The sequence below is a fragment of the Martes martes genome, assembly GCF_963455335.1.
Source record: "Martes martes genome assembly, chromosome: 6".
Classification (NCBI taxonomy): Eukaryota; Metazoa; Chordata; class Mammalia; order Carnivora; family Mustelidae; genus Martes; species Martes martes.
The window spans coordinates 79,286,755-79,308,431 of NC_137893.1; positions in this window are offsets into that span (position 1 = coordinate 79,286,755).

Consider the following 21,677-nt stretch of genomic DNA (forward strand, 5'->3'; position numbering starts at 1 on the left):
GAAAAATTTTAGATATAGATTTATACTTATATCAAATTCTTATCAAAATTCTTTTAGGAGGCATACAAGTGAAAGTAAAATTGCTGACCAATAATCCAGAAATTTAATTGATCATGCAAGTCAGGAGGCACAGATATGGGAGCTTTAGAAACCTAGCAGAAAGCCAGAACCATTAAGGACCAGATGGTCTGTGAAGAGATGAATCCAGACAAAATAGGCACCAAAAAAGAAGACTCAAAGGGAACTTACCTGATTTAGTTTGTTGCTATGCATAAAGAGTTTATCTTTTCTTGAATTCATAACTGCAGACTACCTCTCTTGTAGTTTTGGGACTATAATCATACTACCAAGGTAATCCCCAAATCTCTAAGCTAAGCATATTGCTGAAAGTGGTGTCAGGTTGGTGGTACTCTAGTGACTCACCAGAAGCAAACTGAAACACTCTATAGTGGAGCGGAGCACACTTTAAAACTAGTCTCAAAGAATTTTATCTTACAAATCTCTAAGGAATGTGAACTTTCAATATGAAAAGACAAGATACCAATATCAGGTAGTACTAGATGGCACTGTCCTGGTCCCACTTTTCATGTACACCATGAAAACTAAGTTCATATTCATATATTTGCAATGTCCACTTTGAAAACTATTAGTTATAGACTACCATATAACAAACTGCATGACAAATTCAGTGCTAAGAACAGCTTCTGTGAATGAGTAATCTGGGCATGGGTTAACTAGGGATTCTACTTCAGGTTCTCTCACAGGCTTAGGAGGTATCTGCTGGGTTCCACTTATCTTAAGGCTCAACTAGGGAAAAATTCATTCCAAGCTCGCACGATTATTGGCAAGACTCAGGACAATACCTTGCAGGAAACTGTTGAACTGGAGGCTTCAGTTCCTCACTGTCTTGACCAGAACCTGCCTTCACTTTCCTGTCACATGGGTTTGTACAATACTGTAGCTTGTTTCTTCAATACTTGCAAGCTAAGAAGGCAGTAGAGAGAGGAGGTCAGCAAGATAGATGTTACAGTCTCTCATAATCTAATGAAAGAAGTGACATTCTATCACTTTTGCCATATTCTGTTTGTTAGAAGCAAGTCATTAAGCTAGCACACATTCAGGGGGAAAGGATTGTATGAGGAATAAATAATGGATGCAGAGATCTTTGGGGGCCATCTTAAGATAGAGCTACACAAACAAATTGACTACGCAAACAAATTTACCAAATACAAAAGGGATCAGGGAAATATGACCAAAAAGGGGAAAAAAAATCAATCAATCAAAACTGATCCAGAACAGAGGCAATAGCGGAGAAGGAGGAGGAAGAGCAGGAGATATCAAGGAATTCATTCTCAGGGAGCCTGGGTGGCTCAGTGGGTTAAGACTCTGCCTTCGGCTCAGGTCATGATCCCAGAGTCCTGGGATCCAGCCCCACATCGGGCTCTCTGCTCAGCGGGGATCCCGCTCCCCCACCCCCGTGTGCCTCTATGCCTACTTGTGATCTCTGTCTGTCAAATAAGCAAATAAAATATTAAAAAAAAAAAAGGAATTCATTCTCTCTCTCCTTGCCAAAGAAGGACATTAAAAAGCTCTGTGAGGACACAGCATGAAAGCAATTGTTTACAGGCCAAGAAGAGAGTTCTCCCTGGAAAGTGAATCAGCTGGAGCCTTGATCTTGGACTCCCCAGCCCCCATAACTGTGAGAAATAAATTTCTACTGTTTAAGGCACCCAGTCTATGGTGTCTTGCTATATGGCAGGCAAAGCAGGATAAGACGGATGGAAAATAAGAACATCAGGACATGCTTAACATTAATTTGTCATTAGGGAAATGAAAATTAGAAGTATGAGAGATAGAACATAACACCAAAATGGCTTAACTTAAAACATTGACCATACCAAGTGCAGAAAACATTGGGGAATAACCAACTCTTATGTACCGCTGAGGGGGAACACAAAATATTACAACCACTTTGGCATACAGCTTGGAAACTGCTTAAAATTTCAACTATATGCCTAGGATATAATCCAGCCATTCCTCTTTTACTTCTTACTCAAGAGAAGGAAAAGGATACATCCTCACAAAGGCTTAAATGTCCATGGATTTATTTGTAGTAGTGAAAACCTGGAAAAAATTGTGAAAGTTCATCAACCAGAGAATTGCTAAACAAATTATGATATACCCACACAAAGGAATACTATTAAGTAGTAAAAAGGAATAAACTATTGACACATGCAACAACATGAATCAATCTAAAAATGATTCTACTAAACAAAAATCAGATAAAATATAGTACACAACAAAAGAGTACAAATGCATAATTAAATTTATAAACAATTCTATTAAAAGAAAATCAGTGTGGGTAAGGAATATGAAGCTAAGGTAAAGTAAGGAGCCATTATAAAGTGTTAAAAGGAAATTTGGGTTGATGATGTGATATTGATTTCAATGTATCAAAATATATCAAATGTATCAAAATATATCAAATGTATCAAAATGTATCATTTTAAAAATGTAAAAAATGTATCAAATATGTGATTTATATTTGAATTATATGTATCATTAAATGTTAAATGTATTGAATGTATCGAAATGTATCAGTGTTTAAATGTATCAAAATATATCATTTATAGTTCCAGTCCAGTTTTCTATATATCAACTATAAACAAAGCTATAAAAAAATCAAACTAAAGAGAAAAAAAGAAAGTTTAAAACCATGACATAATCTAAATCTCACTACCTAACAATAACCTTCAACAACATTTGGAAACATCATTCCAGGCAGTTCTCAACTCATATTATTCAAAATAAATAAAACTTTAAAAGTTTCATAATTTGAGCAATTGTTGTGAATATGATTCTGTTGTATTTGTTTAATATATACTTTTTTACCCTCACAACAAGTCCTATATAGAGGGATAATATTACCACCAGCAGTATCTGAACAAGGATACTGGAGCAAAGATAGGTAATTAATTTGCCAAAGACTAGCCTTTATAATTGATAGATTTTTAGTCTATGCCAGAGATACTCCACAATTCTTACTATAAAACACTTTATAGCACAGTAATAATACCAGTTGGAAAGCTATAGTATTCAAGCCAACAGGATCAGTTTTACTGGGGATTTGTTTAAAATCAAATTATTAAACCTCTACTCTAACCTACTAAGTTAGGAAATCTTAATTGGGCCCCAAAATATAGATTTTTTAAATGTAAAATCTAATTTACATGTACTTATATGTCTTATATTCACATATATATTATGTATTTATAATAGATATTATAAAAATATATGTAGGGATGCCTGGGTGGCTCAGTCAGTTAAGCGGCTGCCTTTGGCTCAGGTCATAATCCCAGCATCCTGGGATCGAGTCCCACATCGGGCTCCTTGCTCCTCAGGGAGCCTGCTTCCCCCCACCCCTCTCTGCCTGCCTGTACTCTATCTTTCTGACAAATAAATAGATAAAATCTTTAAAAAATATGTATATAAATATTACTCATATATTTTTATATAAATATATTTTTTCATCCTTATTGAAATATAATTGATAAGTAATATTGTAATATATTCCGTGTACAATGTGATAGCTTGATATGCACAGATATTATGAAAGAATCTCCCCCATTGAGTTAATTAGCATATGCCCTTTCCTCCTCCCATTTTTTTTTTTTTTTCCTGGTGAGAACATTTAAGTTCCTTCTTAGCAAATTTCAATTATTCAATACAGTGTTATCAGCTGTCGTCACCATGTTATACATTAGATCTTCAGCTCTTACTCACCTTATTGGAAGTTTGTAGACTTTTAACAGCCTCTTCCTATTTCCCCCAGCTCCCAGCTCCTGGCAACCACTTTTCCACTCCTTGTTTCTATAAATTCTAATCTTGTTTTGATTCCATATATAAGTGACACTATGAAGTATTTGTTTTCCTCTGTGTGGTATACTTTTAGTTAGCATAATGGCCTCTAGCTTCATCCATGTTACTGTAAATGAAAAGATTTCCTTCTTTGTTAAGGCAGAGTAATATTCCACTATATAATATTTTATTATTGTATACATTGTGTGTGTGTGTATATGTATGTGTGTGTGTGTATGTATACACACACATATGTCCACACTCACCCTTGAACAACATGGGGACTCCCTGTGCAATCAAAAATCTATGTATAAGTTTCAACTCCTAAATTTGACAAGTAGCCTATTGTTGACTAGAAGGCTTACTGTTAACATAAGCCTTACTGACAAACAGTCAAATTAACATCTATTTTATAAATTATATATATTATACACTGTATTCTTATAATAAAGTAAGCTACAGAAGGGAAAAGGTTACTAAGAAAATCACAAAGAGAAAATACATTTACAGTACTGTACTGTATCCACAAAATCTGCATCGAAGTAGACCACACAGTTCAGACCCATGTTGTTCGAGGGTCAGCTGTGTATATATATCACATTTTCTTGATCCATGAATCTCTTGATGAACACTTAGGTTGTTTTTGTACCTTGGTTATTGTGAATAATCCTGCAGTGAACATGGGAATACAAATATCTCTTCAAGATAAGGGTTTTCTTTCCTTTGGGGATATACCCAGAAGTGGGATTGCTGGGTGATTTGGAAGTTGTATTGTTAATTTCTTGAAGTGCTTCCATACTGTTTTCCATAGTAGCTTCACCATTTGCATTCCCACCAACAGTGTACAAGAGTACACTTTTCTCTACATCCTTGCAAGCATTTATTATCCTTTGTCTTTTTAAAGACCCAAAACAATAAAAATCCCAGAAGAAAACATAGGGGGTAATCCCTTTGACATTGGTCATGGGAATGATTTTTTTGGATTTGACACTAAAAGCAAAGGTAACAAAAGCTAAAATAAACAAGTGGGACAACATTGAACTATAAACCTTTTGTTCAATAAAGGGGACCATCAACAAAATGAAAAGATAATTTACATATGCAATGGGAGAAAATATTTGCAAACATCTAATATGGAGTTAATATGTAAAATATACAAGGAACACATACAACTCAATAGAAAAAATCCAAATAACCCAATTAAAAAATGAACAAAGGACCAAAATAAACATTTTCTAAAGAGGGAATACAAATGACCAACAGATACATGAAAAAGTGCTCAACATAACAAATCATCAGGAAAATGTAAATCAAAACCACAATGAGATGTCATGTTATACCTGTTAGAATGGCTATTATCAAAAGGAAAAGTGATGTAAAATTTACATTATTATACAAAATATATATGAATTGAAAATGAAGTAACTTGAAACTTACAGAAATATTTCTTAATGAGTTATATTTTTCCTAAAAACCTCTTTAATGAAAATATTAACTCTATTAAATATTTAAAACACATCATTTTAATATTCAAATATATCTATTGGCTCTTACTATAAAAATTATAAATTTAGCAGAGTTAATTTTTTTTATTTCTTAATTTTTATAAGTTATATCATTACTACATGGGTATTATTTATAATATTTCATGTATCTGTATTTATAATATTTTATACAGTTATGTATTTATAATATTTTATGTATTATGTACATAAAAATTTATGTAATTTCTACTGTTATTTGGTCTTAGTTCTATATTTCATGATTTTGTTTCTTATTGAATATATGATAGTGTCTCCTTAACTGTATATTAATTTTTTAGGCCCCTTTTTTCATCCAGTAATTTCATAAGATCATTTTTTAAAGAATTAACTGGTGTTCTCTTTAACTATAAAATCACTGAAAGTGACATTCTCTTTTCTTGTAGTATTTGAAATAAAAACTTCTTAGATCATACTTTCCTGACATCATTTTTTTAGCATAAAGTACTGTTATACTAAAGAACTGAGTCAACTCATCCAATTTTCCTCTGACATGATTTACTTTTACTGTATTATGGTCTTTGTTTGTATTGGAAATGTAACTTTGCTAGAATAAGTTTGGCAGTGTGTTAGAATAGCTTGTGAGTAAAAAAAAATTTAAAAAATCATTGCTAGTCTCCTTCTATCATTGGCCTCTCCTGCTCTCCCAAATGTGGAATTGGTTTTCTTAGGTTCTTATTACTCAAAGGGTGGTTTTTGAATAAGTGATGTCAACATCACCTGGGGATTTGTTAGAAATGCAGAATATCAAGACTGACCTTAGACTTACTGAATCAGAATCTACATGTTAATGGAATCCCAGCTGATTCTTATGCGCATTAATATTTGAGAACCATTGGCCTAAGTGCCTGCTCATATGATCCCTTCATTGCCTTCTGAAATCAAGTTCCCAGATGCCAGCCAAGGGCAAATCTTAAAAGCAGCTTTTCTCAGGATAGTAATCTCAGGACTGCTGTTAACTCTTTTCTGCACATATCTCGAACCAAAGAACTTGAAAAAAATCAATGATTTGATTAGGAAATTTTACCCCTAAGGGCATGTGTGTATTAATGTATTTCTACTCTAAGGCAATTTTATTACTTGATAAAATTTTGACTTCAAGTATGTTAAATATTACTGTCTTAATTTACCACTTTTAACATTTTACTCTTTTGACCAACAAAGAGCAGAGATAAAGGCAAGTTAAAAACTGCAGCTATATAAAAAAGTGTATTTATCTTTTTATGGGATTTTGATGTTATTGTTTATATTTATAAGGGAACTCTTTAATATTAGTTCTACAATTTGCCGTTTCTAAACAAAATCAGAAATCTTAATGGAGTTCTGACTCAGACAAATGTTGATAATATTTAGCATCCATATCCTTTCTTTCCCCAAACATTTTCCCCATCTATATTATTTAATGAAGGATGCATAGTTTTGAAATATGAGGTAATTTATGTCTACAAGTGAGAGTATGCCATATACTTCTTGAATTATTTTTTGCATGTTATTATTATTTCCCTAGTTGGAAGTAGTTACTAAAACTTTTATTTTTGAGAACCATCAAACTCCAGACTTTGTGAGAAAATTGCAAAACAAGCAGCAGTTGTATCAATTCTTCACCTGTTAATTTTTGTTAATATAATTAGAAAAATTTTTACTGAAAAAATGGGGAGTGTATGCACTAGAAAGAAATAATAGTTTGGAACTCCAGATGTACTTATACCTGTCATGATTTCCACTTCTTCAAAAAGGTCAAAGATATAGGGATCAATTTAAAGAATATACAAAGTAATTTAGGTCATAATAGGGAAAAATTTTTGTATATGTTATTTCCAGTACTTAATGAATAAAATTAAGCTGAAAGATATAAATTTAAATGGTGCAAATTTAATCTTGTTTAGAAATTCTTCCTAGCAATTTAAAATGTTTGAATAGCAAGTAAGCCATGTGATCCAAATACACCAAAGATTAAGCAAGATAGCTGCGAATTGCATATTTTCACCTTATATCAGTGGAGAAAACCATAAAAACTGGAGAAAAGACACTGAATATACATTTGCTGTATAGGATAAAAAACAGTTAGATAAACAGAATTTTTAATTGATAAACATAAAAATTATACTGGGTACATTTTGATCATTATAAATCCTTCAGGCAAACAATTACAAATAAAATCTATCAAATTCTGCTTTCTATGGAAATCTGTTATAATAATGTCAAAATGTATATAAATTTTGATCAGAATGAAAACCATAGGAATGGAATACCAAGCATCAACAATATGTAGTTAAGTTAAAGTTTTAAATAAAATTAAGAATAAAATTAAATCCCTAGGTATCTTACTTTAAAAGCACAAAAATCAACAGATATATGTAATATAAAATTCAACATAAATTCAATTTAATGATACATTTGACTCCTAAAGAGATTTGTGTGGGTCTAGCTTTAGCAGAACACACTTTCAGTATTAATTTTTTCATAATAACTAGTTTAATCAAACCAGTTCTGAAAATTTTGATATTTCCTCTTCCCAATCTCATCAACCACCACAATTAAGAAATGTTTCCCTTTTGTTTCTCAAAAACATGTTCATATTAAAGCCTTAGAATGCTTAAATGTCTTCACATGAAGTTCTTTTTACACTTCCCAGTCCAAATAGTCATAACTTCACCTTTAATAAGAAAAATGGTAATATCCAAGCATTGCATATTTTAGAAAATTACTCTAGTTAGAACACAATTTCTCTTAAAGTGATAGGTAACGATAAAAATTTGGCATATATTCATCATTCAGTGATAATCATTGAACTTTAGAAAAATGAAACAGAGAGGAGAAAAACTTATTAAAATAATTGCAAATATGTAAATTATTTAGAAGTAGTTGAGCAAACTATACAAGAGGTATTGGAATTCAATCAAATAACATTAAAAACAGCTATTAAGTATTTGAATAAGTAGAATCAGGTGGATGTTGGGGTAGCATTATAGAAGCATGTAATGTTTTAGCATCTTCATAAGGTAATTTATTTTTTGAGGCAATTTTGCATTGTGGAGGCATGTATCCGTGATCTTTTAAATCAGGGACTGTTCATTTATTGACAAGTCAACCCGAAGATTTTTTTTTTCTGTCCTTAATTACTTTGGGGATGGCTGAAGGCCAGTAAAATAGTCACATTTTAAATCCCTAGTAAGCTTCCTAATTACCTCTGCTCTTCCAATTGCACTTTTAAAGCATATTGTAGTCCCTTTACTTTATACAGTGCTGTCATAAAACAATGTGTCCATGGCTAAAATTCAGTAATGAAGGGGTAGATTCATTATGTTTCATTTAAGCTAGGAATTTTATTTTAAAATTACTTGAACTTACCACATAATTTCTAAATTGCCTTTATACACAATTCCAGCAAATGTCATGTCATGGGACCATCTTGCATTTTTAAGTTAACATAATGCAAATGGCATGTTGAATGTTAAATGAGAGAAATGTCCAGTGTGCATACACAGTTTGGACTTCCACTATAATTTGTAGTCATACAACTGAGCTATTTGAATTGGGCCTTTTGAACTAATGCTAAGGCTATTTTATTTTATGGTTCCAAATAATGTGACAGGCTATCATTTGTCTCAATAACGTGTTGCCAATTATGACTGACAAGCAGTTAAAATAAAGTGAGAATCTGAAACATCTAATAAACAAGGACTACTGCTAATGAATATAATTGTATCATTTTCAGTTTCTAGTAACTCAGGGACTAGAAGAAGATACAGGAGCTTGGTGAATAAGAAATTTGTCATAAAACCTGTCATTTGGTTATTGCATCTGGAGGCACAAGCCAATTTTTTAAATGACAATATCTGTATGTGATATGAGCTGTTGTATAATAAAAATAATAAATTGCTCTGTTGTCTTTGTATCACCAGGTCACTTAGCAAGAAATAAAACCAAGGAAGCCTAAGTAAAGAATAGAAACCATATTGTTCCAAAGGTCAGTATAATCTCCTTCATTCTCTTTCTAAATTGCTCATATAAAAATAAAGTTGATTTGTATTACAGTCATAAACTTCCTTTAGAGAAAAGATTGAAGCTATGCTAAGGATGCTTTTTGAGCGTATACAATGCCTTGCTTAAATACAGATATTTTTTTCTTGATTAAATTCACATTTTTCCATCATTACCTATCATGTTTTCTTTTTCTGAAGATGGCTTTGAGAAGGCCAACAAATGAAAAAATCAGTATAACATTTTCAGTATGAAGTCCTCAAAAAACATTCTGTAAAGCTATTAATCATTTACGGAAGTAATTTTGAAATTTGCCTAAATATTGTGAATTTCAAACTTCATAATAGAATATACTAAATAATGTGAATACACATCATGTACATTCATGTATCTGGCCTAGAAAAGATTAAAAATTCACCACAATATTCTCATTACATGACACTGTATGATAGTATCTGTTATTAGTATGCTTTCAACAAATATTTATTGAATTAATGAATGAAGAAATAGTTTCTATTTAGTGAAGCCTCAGTCTGAGTAAGCTGACTCTCAGCTGTACATCTTGGATCTCAGACCAGGCATTCTACTTTTTGTGGACAGAGTATTATAATATGGCTGTTAACTTACAATGTGCAAAAACTGGACAGGCTCAGATAATTGTTGAGAAGCCACAATGTATACTCATCTAGACTTCAATAATGGTAAAGGATACAATACAGAATGAGAAAGAAACTTCAGGCAAATATAGAAAGGTTGAAAAAGACTTCCAGGTGCAGCTGCCTGGGTCCTTTGCATGGGATATGCTTCCTTTTTGGATCAAGATATATTTGGATCAAGATACCAAGATATACACAAGTTACTTTGTTTTAGAAAAGCCAATATATGATTTAACAAGTTAAATCAAGTATAAACCATCATTTAGTAAATTTGTAAGAAAAGATGTAAACAGGTAAGTACAGGATGCCTCCAGGGGATTTTTTAGACTTTAAACTGACAATTATAATTCACCAAGTGCTGCATTTTGTACTTAATTTGACCAATGGTAAGTATGAAGGTTTCAGGCATCCCTGGAGATAAACAGACATCCAAGGCCCGGTTTCCTTGCATCAGGTCTATACTGTACCCCAAAGGACAGCTTCCCATGCTCGCAAAGTGCTATCTCCAAGCTGATCTTCACAGGCAGACTTCAAAAGTCTATTTCTTTATTCTAAATAGTCTGTCAGCTTCTGGATTGTGTGGTGTTTAATAGGACCATTGGGTCCCACGTTCATAAGTGTGTACTGCCCCTCATTTGCCATGAAACAAATATTTGCTCTCTTGGTCCAAAATGATTTTATGTGGCACTTCATTTCATTTTGTCAAATGCTCTGTAAATTCTCAAATAGTTGGCCAATTTAATCCCTTTGAAAGTATTCTCAGATAGATTTGAATTGAATTTTTGCTATTTTTTTTCAAAGTCTGTTGTCATATTTAGATAATCTTTTGGTTTTGTTTTACTGGACACTAATATTACTTATAAATAGGTTTTATTCATTTAACTCTAAAAGAAAAACTTTATTTCCCTTATTAATAAGATCTTATGTAGACAATGTATGGTTTACCTTTCCCAAAAGAAATCATTTAAATATATTCTTTGTTTTCTTAATCAATTATTGAGAAGTAATGTGTTGTAAATGTTTCTTTGATTTGTTTTACCTTAAACGTGATCTGTACCCAGACTCTCTCTCTAACACATGTTATACATCTCCCCATCTCATTCATTTAGCTCTAGCCACACTGGAAACATCAAGTATGCTACTATTCCATGGGTTTTGCAGTTGGTCTTGCCTCTAGCTGGGGCAATCTTCCCCAACATGGTTGCCTAACCTCGTCCCTCATTTTGCTCAGGTCTCTGCTGGAATGCTGGTTTGTTAGAGACCACTTCCCTGACAATCCTGTCTGAAGTAGCATATTGCTATCACTCTTAATCCCTTACTCTGCTTCTTTTTTTAATTGACATTATGTTTTGGAGACAGTCCCATGACCAATCATTCATTCAGTGATTTGCTAAAAGGACTCACAGAAGTGGTAGTCATTCTCAAGGTTACAGTTTATTACATAAAATAGTTGTAGAGCAGGGTCAGCAGGGAAAATTATGAATCAGGTGGAGTGTAGAGGAGATCAGGTACAGGCTTCTGAAGTCCTCCCACTTAAGGATCACACAAAACATAATTATTCCTCTGGCAACAAATAGCAACAATGCATATACAGTGTTTCCACCCAAGGAAGCCAGCTTGAATCTCAGAGTCCAGGCCTTAAAAAGAAGGCTGCTGATGTAGACACATACCACCTTTGTAGTAGTCAGCCATAATAACTGAAATTCCAGTAACAGAAGGAAAGCAGGCATCCACATTCACTATATTGTTTCCACAAACTAGCTAGACGAATGGGTATGGTATGATTCAGTGCCACAGGTGTTGAGAACATCCTTACCAATTAGAAACAGGCTAAGGTCTCAGGGCCAACAAAAGGTCACCCATACAAGCAGATCTTCCTGAAAATATAGGGAAGAGATAAGCAACATAGAGTCTGCTGCATTAAGTTTTTTCTGCCCGTTCATCATCACTTAATCTATTTCATGTGTATCAGTTTATTGATTTGATGTCTAGCTCTCCCACTAGACTATAACTTCACGAGGACCAGGACTTTGTCTCTTCGGTTTGATGCCATATCTTTTATGCTTAGTATAGTCACTGGTATAGAGGCATCATTTCAAAACATTTGACAAATGTAAATGCAATGATTAACACTCATTGACTTCTGTGTGGTAGGATTAGAGTATGCAACCATGAAAGGCAGAAATAAGATAAAAAGATTGCAAAAGGATGTGTTGAGAGTGGTTTTTTTTTTTAATAAGCATTGAGAAGGATATAAGTACTTGTGCCTCATTTTGCTCCCGCCCTCCCCTCCCAAAAAAGAAAATTGAATGCCAGAGAGTCACTTAAACAGAGTGGATGACAATAATGAAGCGTTAGAAAATGCAAGGTGATTGGGGCGCCTGGCTGGCTCAGTGGGTTAAGCCTCTGCCTTTGGCTCCCGTCTTGGTCTCAGGGTCCTGGGATCGAGCCCCGCATCGGTCTCTCTGCTCACTGGGGAGCCTGCTTCCCCCTCTCTCTCTGCCTGCCTCTCTGCCTACTTGTGATCTCTCTCTCTCTGTCAAATGAAAGAGTACAATCTTAAAAAAAAAAAAAAAAGTAAGGTGATTATTAGAAGAAAGGGGAACAACTGTTCATCATATTTTCTGAAATGCAAAAATGGGCTTTAATTGTGAGTTAAATTCATATATGATGTAAGAAAGATGATTTGGCCTGTCAGGTAGCTAAAGTACTTACTGTGAAAGGCTTTGAAATCTTTATAGAAACCACCACAAAAAGAAAACATCACTTTTTAATCCTGAGTTTTTTAGCTCTGATTTTACCACATTATGGAGTGGACTGATTCTTTTCAAGGCCTCTTCATGTCATAGAATTCTGCTAAAATATTCTCATTCCATCCTGCTAACAATAGCTGCATGTGGGATAAATATTATTCGTAAATGTATGAAACATAAAAAGCATAAAATGCATATTTTCTCATAGTTTGAGATAAAAACAATTTTAAGAATTTGCAGATATTTCTTGCTGTTTCAAACTTTGATTTTAATTTGAACTTACTGAAACAAAATTATGATGTCTTTGCTGGATCTCAAGCTTAAGGATACGATGAAAGTGATAGGAGAAACTGATGGAAAATAAGGATGGGATAAGAAAGAATTATATGCATCTCCCAAAAAATCACATAACTAAAAAAATAAGAAATGTTAAATTGCAAATGTTATAAGGAATTAAATAACCCTTATAATTACTATAGTTGAAAAATATGATATATAATAACACATAGACAATTTATGTGTGCTCAGTAAACCTTTATTGATATTCCTATATATTTTTTTTACCTGTAAAAATGATCTCAATAAATTTTGCCAAGAACTATTTGAAAAAAAAAAAAACCTGCACTTAAGGAAAATAACAATAAAAATCAACTTTTAAATTATCTTAAGAGCATCAGGATTTGGGCGCCTGGTTGGCTCAGTTGGTTAAGCATCTGTCTTCAGCTCAGGTCATGATCCCTGGGTCCTGGGATTGGGACTTGCATTAAGCTCCCTGCTCAGTGAGGAGTCTGCTTCTTCCTCTCAGCCCCTCTTCCCCGCTCATGCTCTCTCCCTCGCTTGCACGCTCTCTCTCTCTCTCTCTCTCAAATAAATAAATTAAATCTTTAAAAAAAAGTGGGGGAGATGACAAGATTTTATCTACCTTTGTGGATTCTTCCAAAAGTTATTAAAAACAAAACAAAACTCTGTAAACCTTTGATAAAAACATGCATTAGAAGTGATAAAAAGCAAAAATCCCTGAGCTGTTTCGAAGACAACTCTAATCTCTAAATACAACGAAGCAGAACAAATGAACTTTCAGCCTTTCCTTTAAAGAATGAATGATCAGTGATAAGCAACATTTCACAGAAATACCTGAGTAAGAGAGCAAGGAATAAGTCTCCAAAAGCCCTCAAACATTCACTGTTCAGCACTTTTCATCCATTATATCTCCTGTTTCACTCCCTTTAGTCGCAAACACAATTTAAACTCCTTTAAATTTCCTTTCCTTAAAAAATAGTCCAGAGTCTAGGAACACATAAAGAGAATGAATATAGATTTCTCAAATTAACAAAATAAAAACTTCTTCTCTTGATCCTGTGCAAAGTTGTATATTTTATAAAGACGGTGGAAATTACAATTGGTGGTGTGTACTTTCTGGGTACAAGCTGTCTCTTAAATGTTAATCTGAATGAAAGTGTTGATCTAGAAACGTCCAGAAAGGTGTAATGCACATTTTATGTTGCCACACTCATGGACCACGAGGACCACAAGGACCAGTCCTGGACAGATTGGGGATAAAATTATGTCAAGAAAAATAGCTGGATTCCTGAGACAAAATGACTGCATGTATTTACATGCTCCTGGAACAGGAGATGCTGTTCTAGGAAAGCAGATGTATATAGATGATATAGAAAACTCAAATGTGCTTGATTGTGATCATCAAAAACACTACGGGCTTCTCATGAGAATAGTTTGCCTCCTGACCTGATTCTAAGGAGGATAATTAAATTCCGCATACCTAAAATCCCTCTCTGATTCCAGCCTGGAGAAGTCATTTCTTCTTTATTATGTACTGCTATTCTAGGCTCTGAAACACTAGCTGTCTTTTGGCCCAGAGATAATTGTGTTTCAGTGGTGGGCAAAATATTACGCTTCATATGCTATGTAGTAAAATGCTTTCTTATGAGAAATTTTATCATAAATTTGCATTATTAATATGGATATTTTATTCTATTTTCTAGAATGATGTAATTAAAAATATTATATATTTACTATATCTTGGGGAAATAAAAATCAGCTAAAGTAGCAACATGATAAACATTTTATAACTATCATATATATTTGATATAACTAAAGTAAATTATATGAAGAACCACATCAAATATGACTCATTTTCCTAAGAACTTAATATATTAATCTATTTTCTTACATTACTTTTTCTATACCACTGCTGAATCTCAGATTCTTACTCTGACAATTTCACAAGTACAGCATCCAGTCTTTAATAGCCTGTATCCATGCTTTCCTCCTTTATTCAAACCAAGACTGATTTCATAAGAGAAACAAGTTTCTCCTCCCAGCAGGCCTCTCTCTCATTTCTATTTAAACCAGAAACTACCATTCTCCACAATGGTAAAGCAAATGAGCAGTGAGACCAAGTGTGGAAAGGCTGTTTCTTTGTTTTTCTATAAAGCAGTTCCTGTTATTAATGCCTTGCCTGCCGTCCAGCCTCCTATTGCTATATGCCATCATCTAGTTAAGATGCTTCCCGGCCTGAAACCCTTGGTATTATTGGGAATGCAGCTTATGTCTGTGAACATTTTAATGTTGCTCAATTAATTGACCAGCTGCATCTCATTAGGGTGATTGGCAGGTATGTGATGAAGCTTTGGTGGGAATAGTGGTAACTGAGAAGGGCAGTCACCAAAACAACAGAACAAGTTCTATCTTTGCCGTTTTCACCTTACCATCCAAAAGGTGCAACGAGCAGAACACCGGCATGTTTACTTCCTGCTGGAAGGAAATTCCGTTTTCAGATTTAGACGACCAAAAGTCATATGAAGTTTGGTTGTTTATATAGCTGTAATTAAATGAAATCTTTGTGATTAAACTTGCTCTTGTCCCCAATAGTATTACCCCTGTGCTATTGCAAATCTGATAAAAGCACCATAGCATGAAATTACACTATATTGTTAATTCCACAAATGTATGTGTTGTCTAGTTTCAATTCCATTTTGCCTTGAATTTCAGTTTCAACTAAATCATAGGTTAAAGGGGACATTCAAAAGCAGTTTTATTATATTTCTAAGTTTCCAACAAGGTTAATGAAGTTCAACACTTCAGCTGAATCTGAAAAATGAAGGAAAAAGTATGATTATTATAGTTTCATTCTGAAATGGCCGCATAGAGCCGGGCAAAATCATTATAATACCCACATTCTATGAACAAACACATGGTAATTAGGTGAAATTCCTTCCTTTTAAAAAATTTTAGTCTACATTTATGTAGTGCCTATGGTCCAGGGGCAGAGCAGTCTTGAATGTAAAATGCCTTCTAGTATAAGATGCATGTTCTCAAAAAATTTATTCAGAATACCAAATAACTGTCCTCCTCTACTTTTTTAAAAATCAGTTTCTAATGGGGTCTCTGGAAAGATCTATTTATTTTTCTACTTTATAGTAAAATTATATTTACACTAATGTAAATATGATTTTTAAAAGAATTAGAAAATTCATGTGCATATAGTGTTTCACAATATGAGTTGGAAAAAAGAATGGCTTATACTCAAGTTTCACTTACTCTGTTTGGACAACTTTATAAACAGTGGGATTAAAAAGGATATATTCATTGAAACTATCACATCCCAAAACCTAATCTCAGTAGCAAGAAATCACAGAAGGGATGAACTATTTCACATGCTCGTTATCAGCTGAGTGAATTCTCTAAATATCATTGTTTTGTCAGTAGGGCACAGGCAGATGTTTTCCTTCTACCATGAGCTCTGTTTTTGCCCATCTAGATGTCAATACTAGAATTTACAGCATGAGTCTCTGATAACTGTTATAAATGAGCCAGAATTTGAAATCACAGTGATAAAGGTTTTTCATATGTTCTACCCAAGATGGCATGCAAATCAACATGCACCCTATTTCATTCTCACTGATACAAGAGAGCAGAAAGACACAGGAATCCAAAAGGCCAAACATATCATCGTTTCTTGCTCCTTAGAATTGTATTGAATTTTTGAGTAACTTTGGGTACCCAGTAAGTTTTTTTTAACGTATGTGCTTTATCAGATAAAACATTGGTGGATCAGTTCTGTTTATGTGACCTAGTAGAAATATTCTTTTTGCTGAAACATATTGCCATTCTATTTTTCCTAAGAGCAACTTTAATATAGCCTAAAATATTTATAGATGATGCAATATGACATTTGGGATTAGCTTTTAAACAGTACAGGATGGGAGAAGTGGATGGCATGTAGATGGGACAGATTTAGTCACAGACTGATGTTTGTTGGGCACAAGGAAGTTCTTTATAGCAGCCTGTCCACTTTTACACAAGTTTGACATTCTCCTTAACAAACATTTAAAAAAAGATCATCTACCTTAGGGGTTGCAAACTGGCAGTCTGCAAGCTAGACCCAGTCAGCCAACATTTGACCCAGGCTGTGCTCTAAAACTGAGAAAGTCCACATAGTAATCTGAGTTTCCAGATTTTCTTGAACTGTTAGATGTGGCAACATTGAGACAGCATTCCCTCCTAATAACAGTGCAGAGTAGCAGCTTTTTTCCTGCAAGAAAAGATGTGGATTTTCTCTAGCCCCGGAACACTCTAATATGTTATTTCTGGCTGACTTCACTTATTTACTTTGCCTTAATGACTCTTGTAACCATTTGAAATGTTTAAGTTTGAGAAAAATTTTCACTCTTTTGTTGAAAGATGCTGCTACCGAGAACCATTCAGTTCTTTGTTATGAAGAACATGAGCTCAATGTTGCCATCTTCTGATTTTTCAAGAAAATCTGGAAACTCAGGTTATATGAAATTTCCCAGCTTACAAATACTGTCTGGATCAAATATCAGTCACAAAAGTGACCAATAAATCAAAATACTTTCCAACGTTCTCATAGGTATGTCCAAACCAATTTGTGTATGAAAAGTCTAAAAATTAAATATAATGGAGAATGTCAAGAAAATATTTTAGATCTTATAATGCAAAAGAGAAAACCTTCCTCCTTATCATCCAAAATGTATACTGCATGCATGAGGGCTTTTCTATCAGTTCTTTACTTATTCAGGATTTGTGATAATTGAAGTGTTTTATTCTTGAGCTCAATTGTTAATCTTCCTATGCTCCAGTCAAAATCTAATCAGTTACTCTGATTATGCTGATATAATCACATACATATACACATAACACATAACACACACACATCTTACTGCATATTAAAATATATTTTCCATTTCAAGAAATTGTAAATCAAGGATATAAAAGTGAAAGGGTAAGAAAGAAATACACCAGTGTTTCAGTGAACAGAAATAAAAAAAGAAAAATGAGTTATGGATGTCATTATAGATCATTCATGTTTAAAAGAACTTTTTGTAACATGAATATTCAATTTACAAAGCCTTGTTATAAATCAGCCATCATCATCGGTGAGAGATTTATCTTGCTTGCCTATGTGATATCATAACTCAATGCTTCATGGGAAGAAAACCATAGACTAAATTGCTAAATTCATTAAAAGCTTATATATTACTGTCTAAGAAGAGACCAATTGGTTGAAAACTGCTAAACCGTCTAATACCTGATTCTTTTACATAGGAATACTTTAATGAGCCTTTATTAGAATAGGTATTTCAGGGACATATGTGTGGCTCAGTTTGCCTTTGGCTCAGGTCATGATCCCAGAGTCCTGGGATCAAGTCCCCCATTGGGTTCCTTGTTCAATGGGGAGTCTGCTTCTCCCTCTGCTTGTGTTCTCGCTCTCTCTTTCTGTCTCTCTCTGGCAAATAAATAAGTAAAATCTCTTTTAAAAAAGTAGTATTTCTTGTAGTTACAAGAAATAAAATGATGCCATGTCAGGTTAACAGTTTGTTATAGTTAACAGCAAAAGTTTTGGAGGAGTTCAACATAAAAATCACGTTTTTTTTAGGGGCCCCTGGGTGACTCAGTTGGTTAAGCGGCCAAATCTTGATTTCGGCTTTGGTTATGATCTTGAGGTCTCAGAATTGGCCCTGTGTCTAGCTCCATGCTCAGTGGGGCATCTGCTAGAAGATTCTCCCTCTCCCTCTGTCCCTCTTCCAGCTTGCTCATTCTCTCTCCCTGTAAAATAAATAAACCTTTTTAAAAACTATGTTTTTTAGAATTTGATGATGATTTTTTTTTTATCCCATCCAAGCTGAGGGATTTTTACCAGAGAAGATGTAGAATATACAGGGAATTTCAGCAACAGCACTTCTATGCTATGACTACCTTTGCCTTTACTGAAATCTAGGAATTGGGAAAAGGCAACTGAAAATGTACCTTCCAAGATTAAACTAATAAAATAAAGCATTGTAACGTAGCAGGGATTATAAGAGGATCACTTGCTCTTTTGGGTAACAAGGTCAGAGTTTCCTTGGCATATGTATAAAAATTTGTTAGGTATATCCTATAAGAGCAATTGGAAAGCAATTTGCCTTTCAGTATTATGTAGTTTCAAAGATGGATTTTTTTCCCAGAAGTTCCATCTTCCTTCTTTACCCACACTAACCCTTACACTTTGAAGATGATATTTTTATCCTCAGAATCATTAAGAAATGCACTGGTACTTGGATCTTCTCAACAATTACTTATGAATTGTTTCATAGAGTTTACCTGCCCAAGCCAATGGCCTTTATCTATAACATATTCAGTGGGTATCAGAGTCACAAGATGTACTCATAGTTTTCTACTTAACTAGAAACATAATACATTTAATTCTCCTAACTTTCTCCCCCATCCTCTGAAAAGAGCAGCAAATATCAACAGTCCAAATGTGAGCATCATGTTACACGGTTTATAGTTCTCACATATTTTTCTATCACTTTATTTTACAGTTTTGCTCAAAAATAATAGTTATATAATTTTTGCCCCCATCCTCAGGGAAAATACTACTTTTTTAAAAGATTTTATTTATTTATTTGAGGTTGGGGGGAAGTGAGAAGGAGAAGCCGACTCCCTGCTGAGCAGAGAGGCTCAATCTTCTCTGCTTAATCCCAGGACCAATCTCAGGACCCTGAGATCATGACCTGACCCAAAGTCAGACACTTAAACCCACCGAGTCACACAAGTGCCCCTGGAAAATACTGTTTTGAAGGGATGTTGTTGGGATAATATACACAGGGATAATAATAACATTGGCAGTAACCTTTCTGGGCAGCTTACAAGTATTGAACTGAGAAGACACTAACCCTGCCACTTATTAGATTTTTAAATGGACCACAAGGTCCATTGTCACCAGTCTTGGACAGGTTATGTTTGGCTATGGGCATTTGGATCATCTCCTATTCTCTCTGCCCTAAAATATCCCATCTATTCAAATGATTCATTAATTGAAACATCCTTTGATGAACCTGAAATTTTTTTCTCCACATTTGGTCCCCTAAACTTTCCACTTCACTGTCCTATGCATTCAAGTTTCTAACCCCTCTGCCAGACAGCCCACAAGATTCATTTTTTATAACAAATTCTTCCCTACCCTCACTATATAATGACATTTCTTCAAGTTAAGAAATAACTTCAAATTAAAGAAATAAAATGTGTGGGGCCTTTCCGGCATATAACCATATATCCCTAGAATCCTCCATATACCTGAAAAAACTGAGAGTCCAGAGAATTTTTTTAAATTAAAATAGACAAATATACAATTTATTTGTTGGTGGGGGGTGATGGACCAGATAATAGAGAAAATACCTAGAAATATAACTTCTTACAAGTAAAATACAAAGCAAGGTTTTCATCTTATACTTCTTTACTAGACCACTTTTCAAAATATTTTATTTATTTGAGAGAGAGAAAAATTTTATGTATTTATTTGAGCAAGGAAGTAGAAGAGGGAGAGGGGGAAGCAGACTCCCTGCTGAGCAGGAAGCCTAATGCAGGGCTTGATCTCAGGATGGTGGGATCATGACCTAAGCTGAAGGCAGATGCTTAACTGGCTGAGCCACACAGGGATCCCCTTTATTAGACCATTGTTAACATCACCTTTCACTTCTCAGACATTTCTGATTAGACATCTGTTGGGGTGAAGTGAAACATTATCAAAACAGAGTGATGGTTACTTCATACTCTCCTTTGAGCACACTGCAGACTACTTAAGGGCAAAGTCAGTGGCTTCCTCATATTTGTATTTTATTACTTAGCACAGTTCTGGGCGCCTGTCAAGCATCAATTAAATATGAGCTGAATTGATAGCTATAAGACTAAATGAATGAATGAATTGCAATCAATAAACTGCAGGTGTACTTTTAATTTTTTTTATTATTTTTTTAAGTTTTTACTTAGATTCCAGTTAGTTAGCATACAGTATAATACTAGTTTCAGGAGTCAGGTGTTCTTAAGAATAGTGACTGAGCCTGGTGTTTCCAAAGTTGTGATGGCTATTAAGACATGGCTAAATAACAGTTGCCTAAATATTGCCATTTCAGCGATTAACTTTAAAAATAATAATTTTTTTTTATGTTTTATGTCAAGGATATGTTTCTGATAAGTCCACTTTCACTCTCATGCATTCTGATTTCACTCCCCTAATTCTGAGGTTAGAAAACAAAACAAAACAAAATTGGAATCTAAGATAATGAAGAATACCCAGTAATATGTCGGTTATGGTCATCTTCTGTCCTGGGCATTTCACTGCAAACATCAAAAATCCCTGGCCAGGGAATGAAAAACTCACACACTCCTACACACAAGTGACAGAACAATGGCTCAGAGAGACAGTTGGGAAGAGGAGAGAAGGGAAAGAAGGGAGAAAATTTAAGTGCTAGAAATATTCCTGGGTCTCACATTTATATACCATTAGCTAAAAACTTTCCCTATCAGACTAACTAGAGCAGTTGGGGTACTATTCTAACGAATAGAAAATGATCCTGTTGATG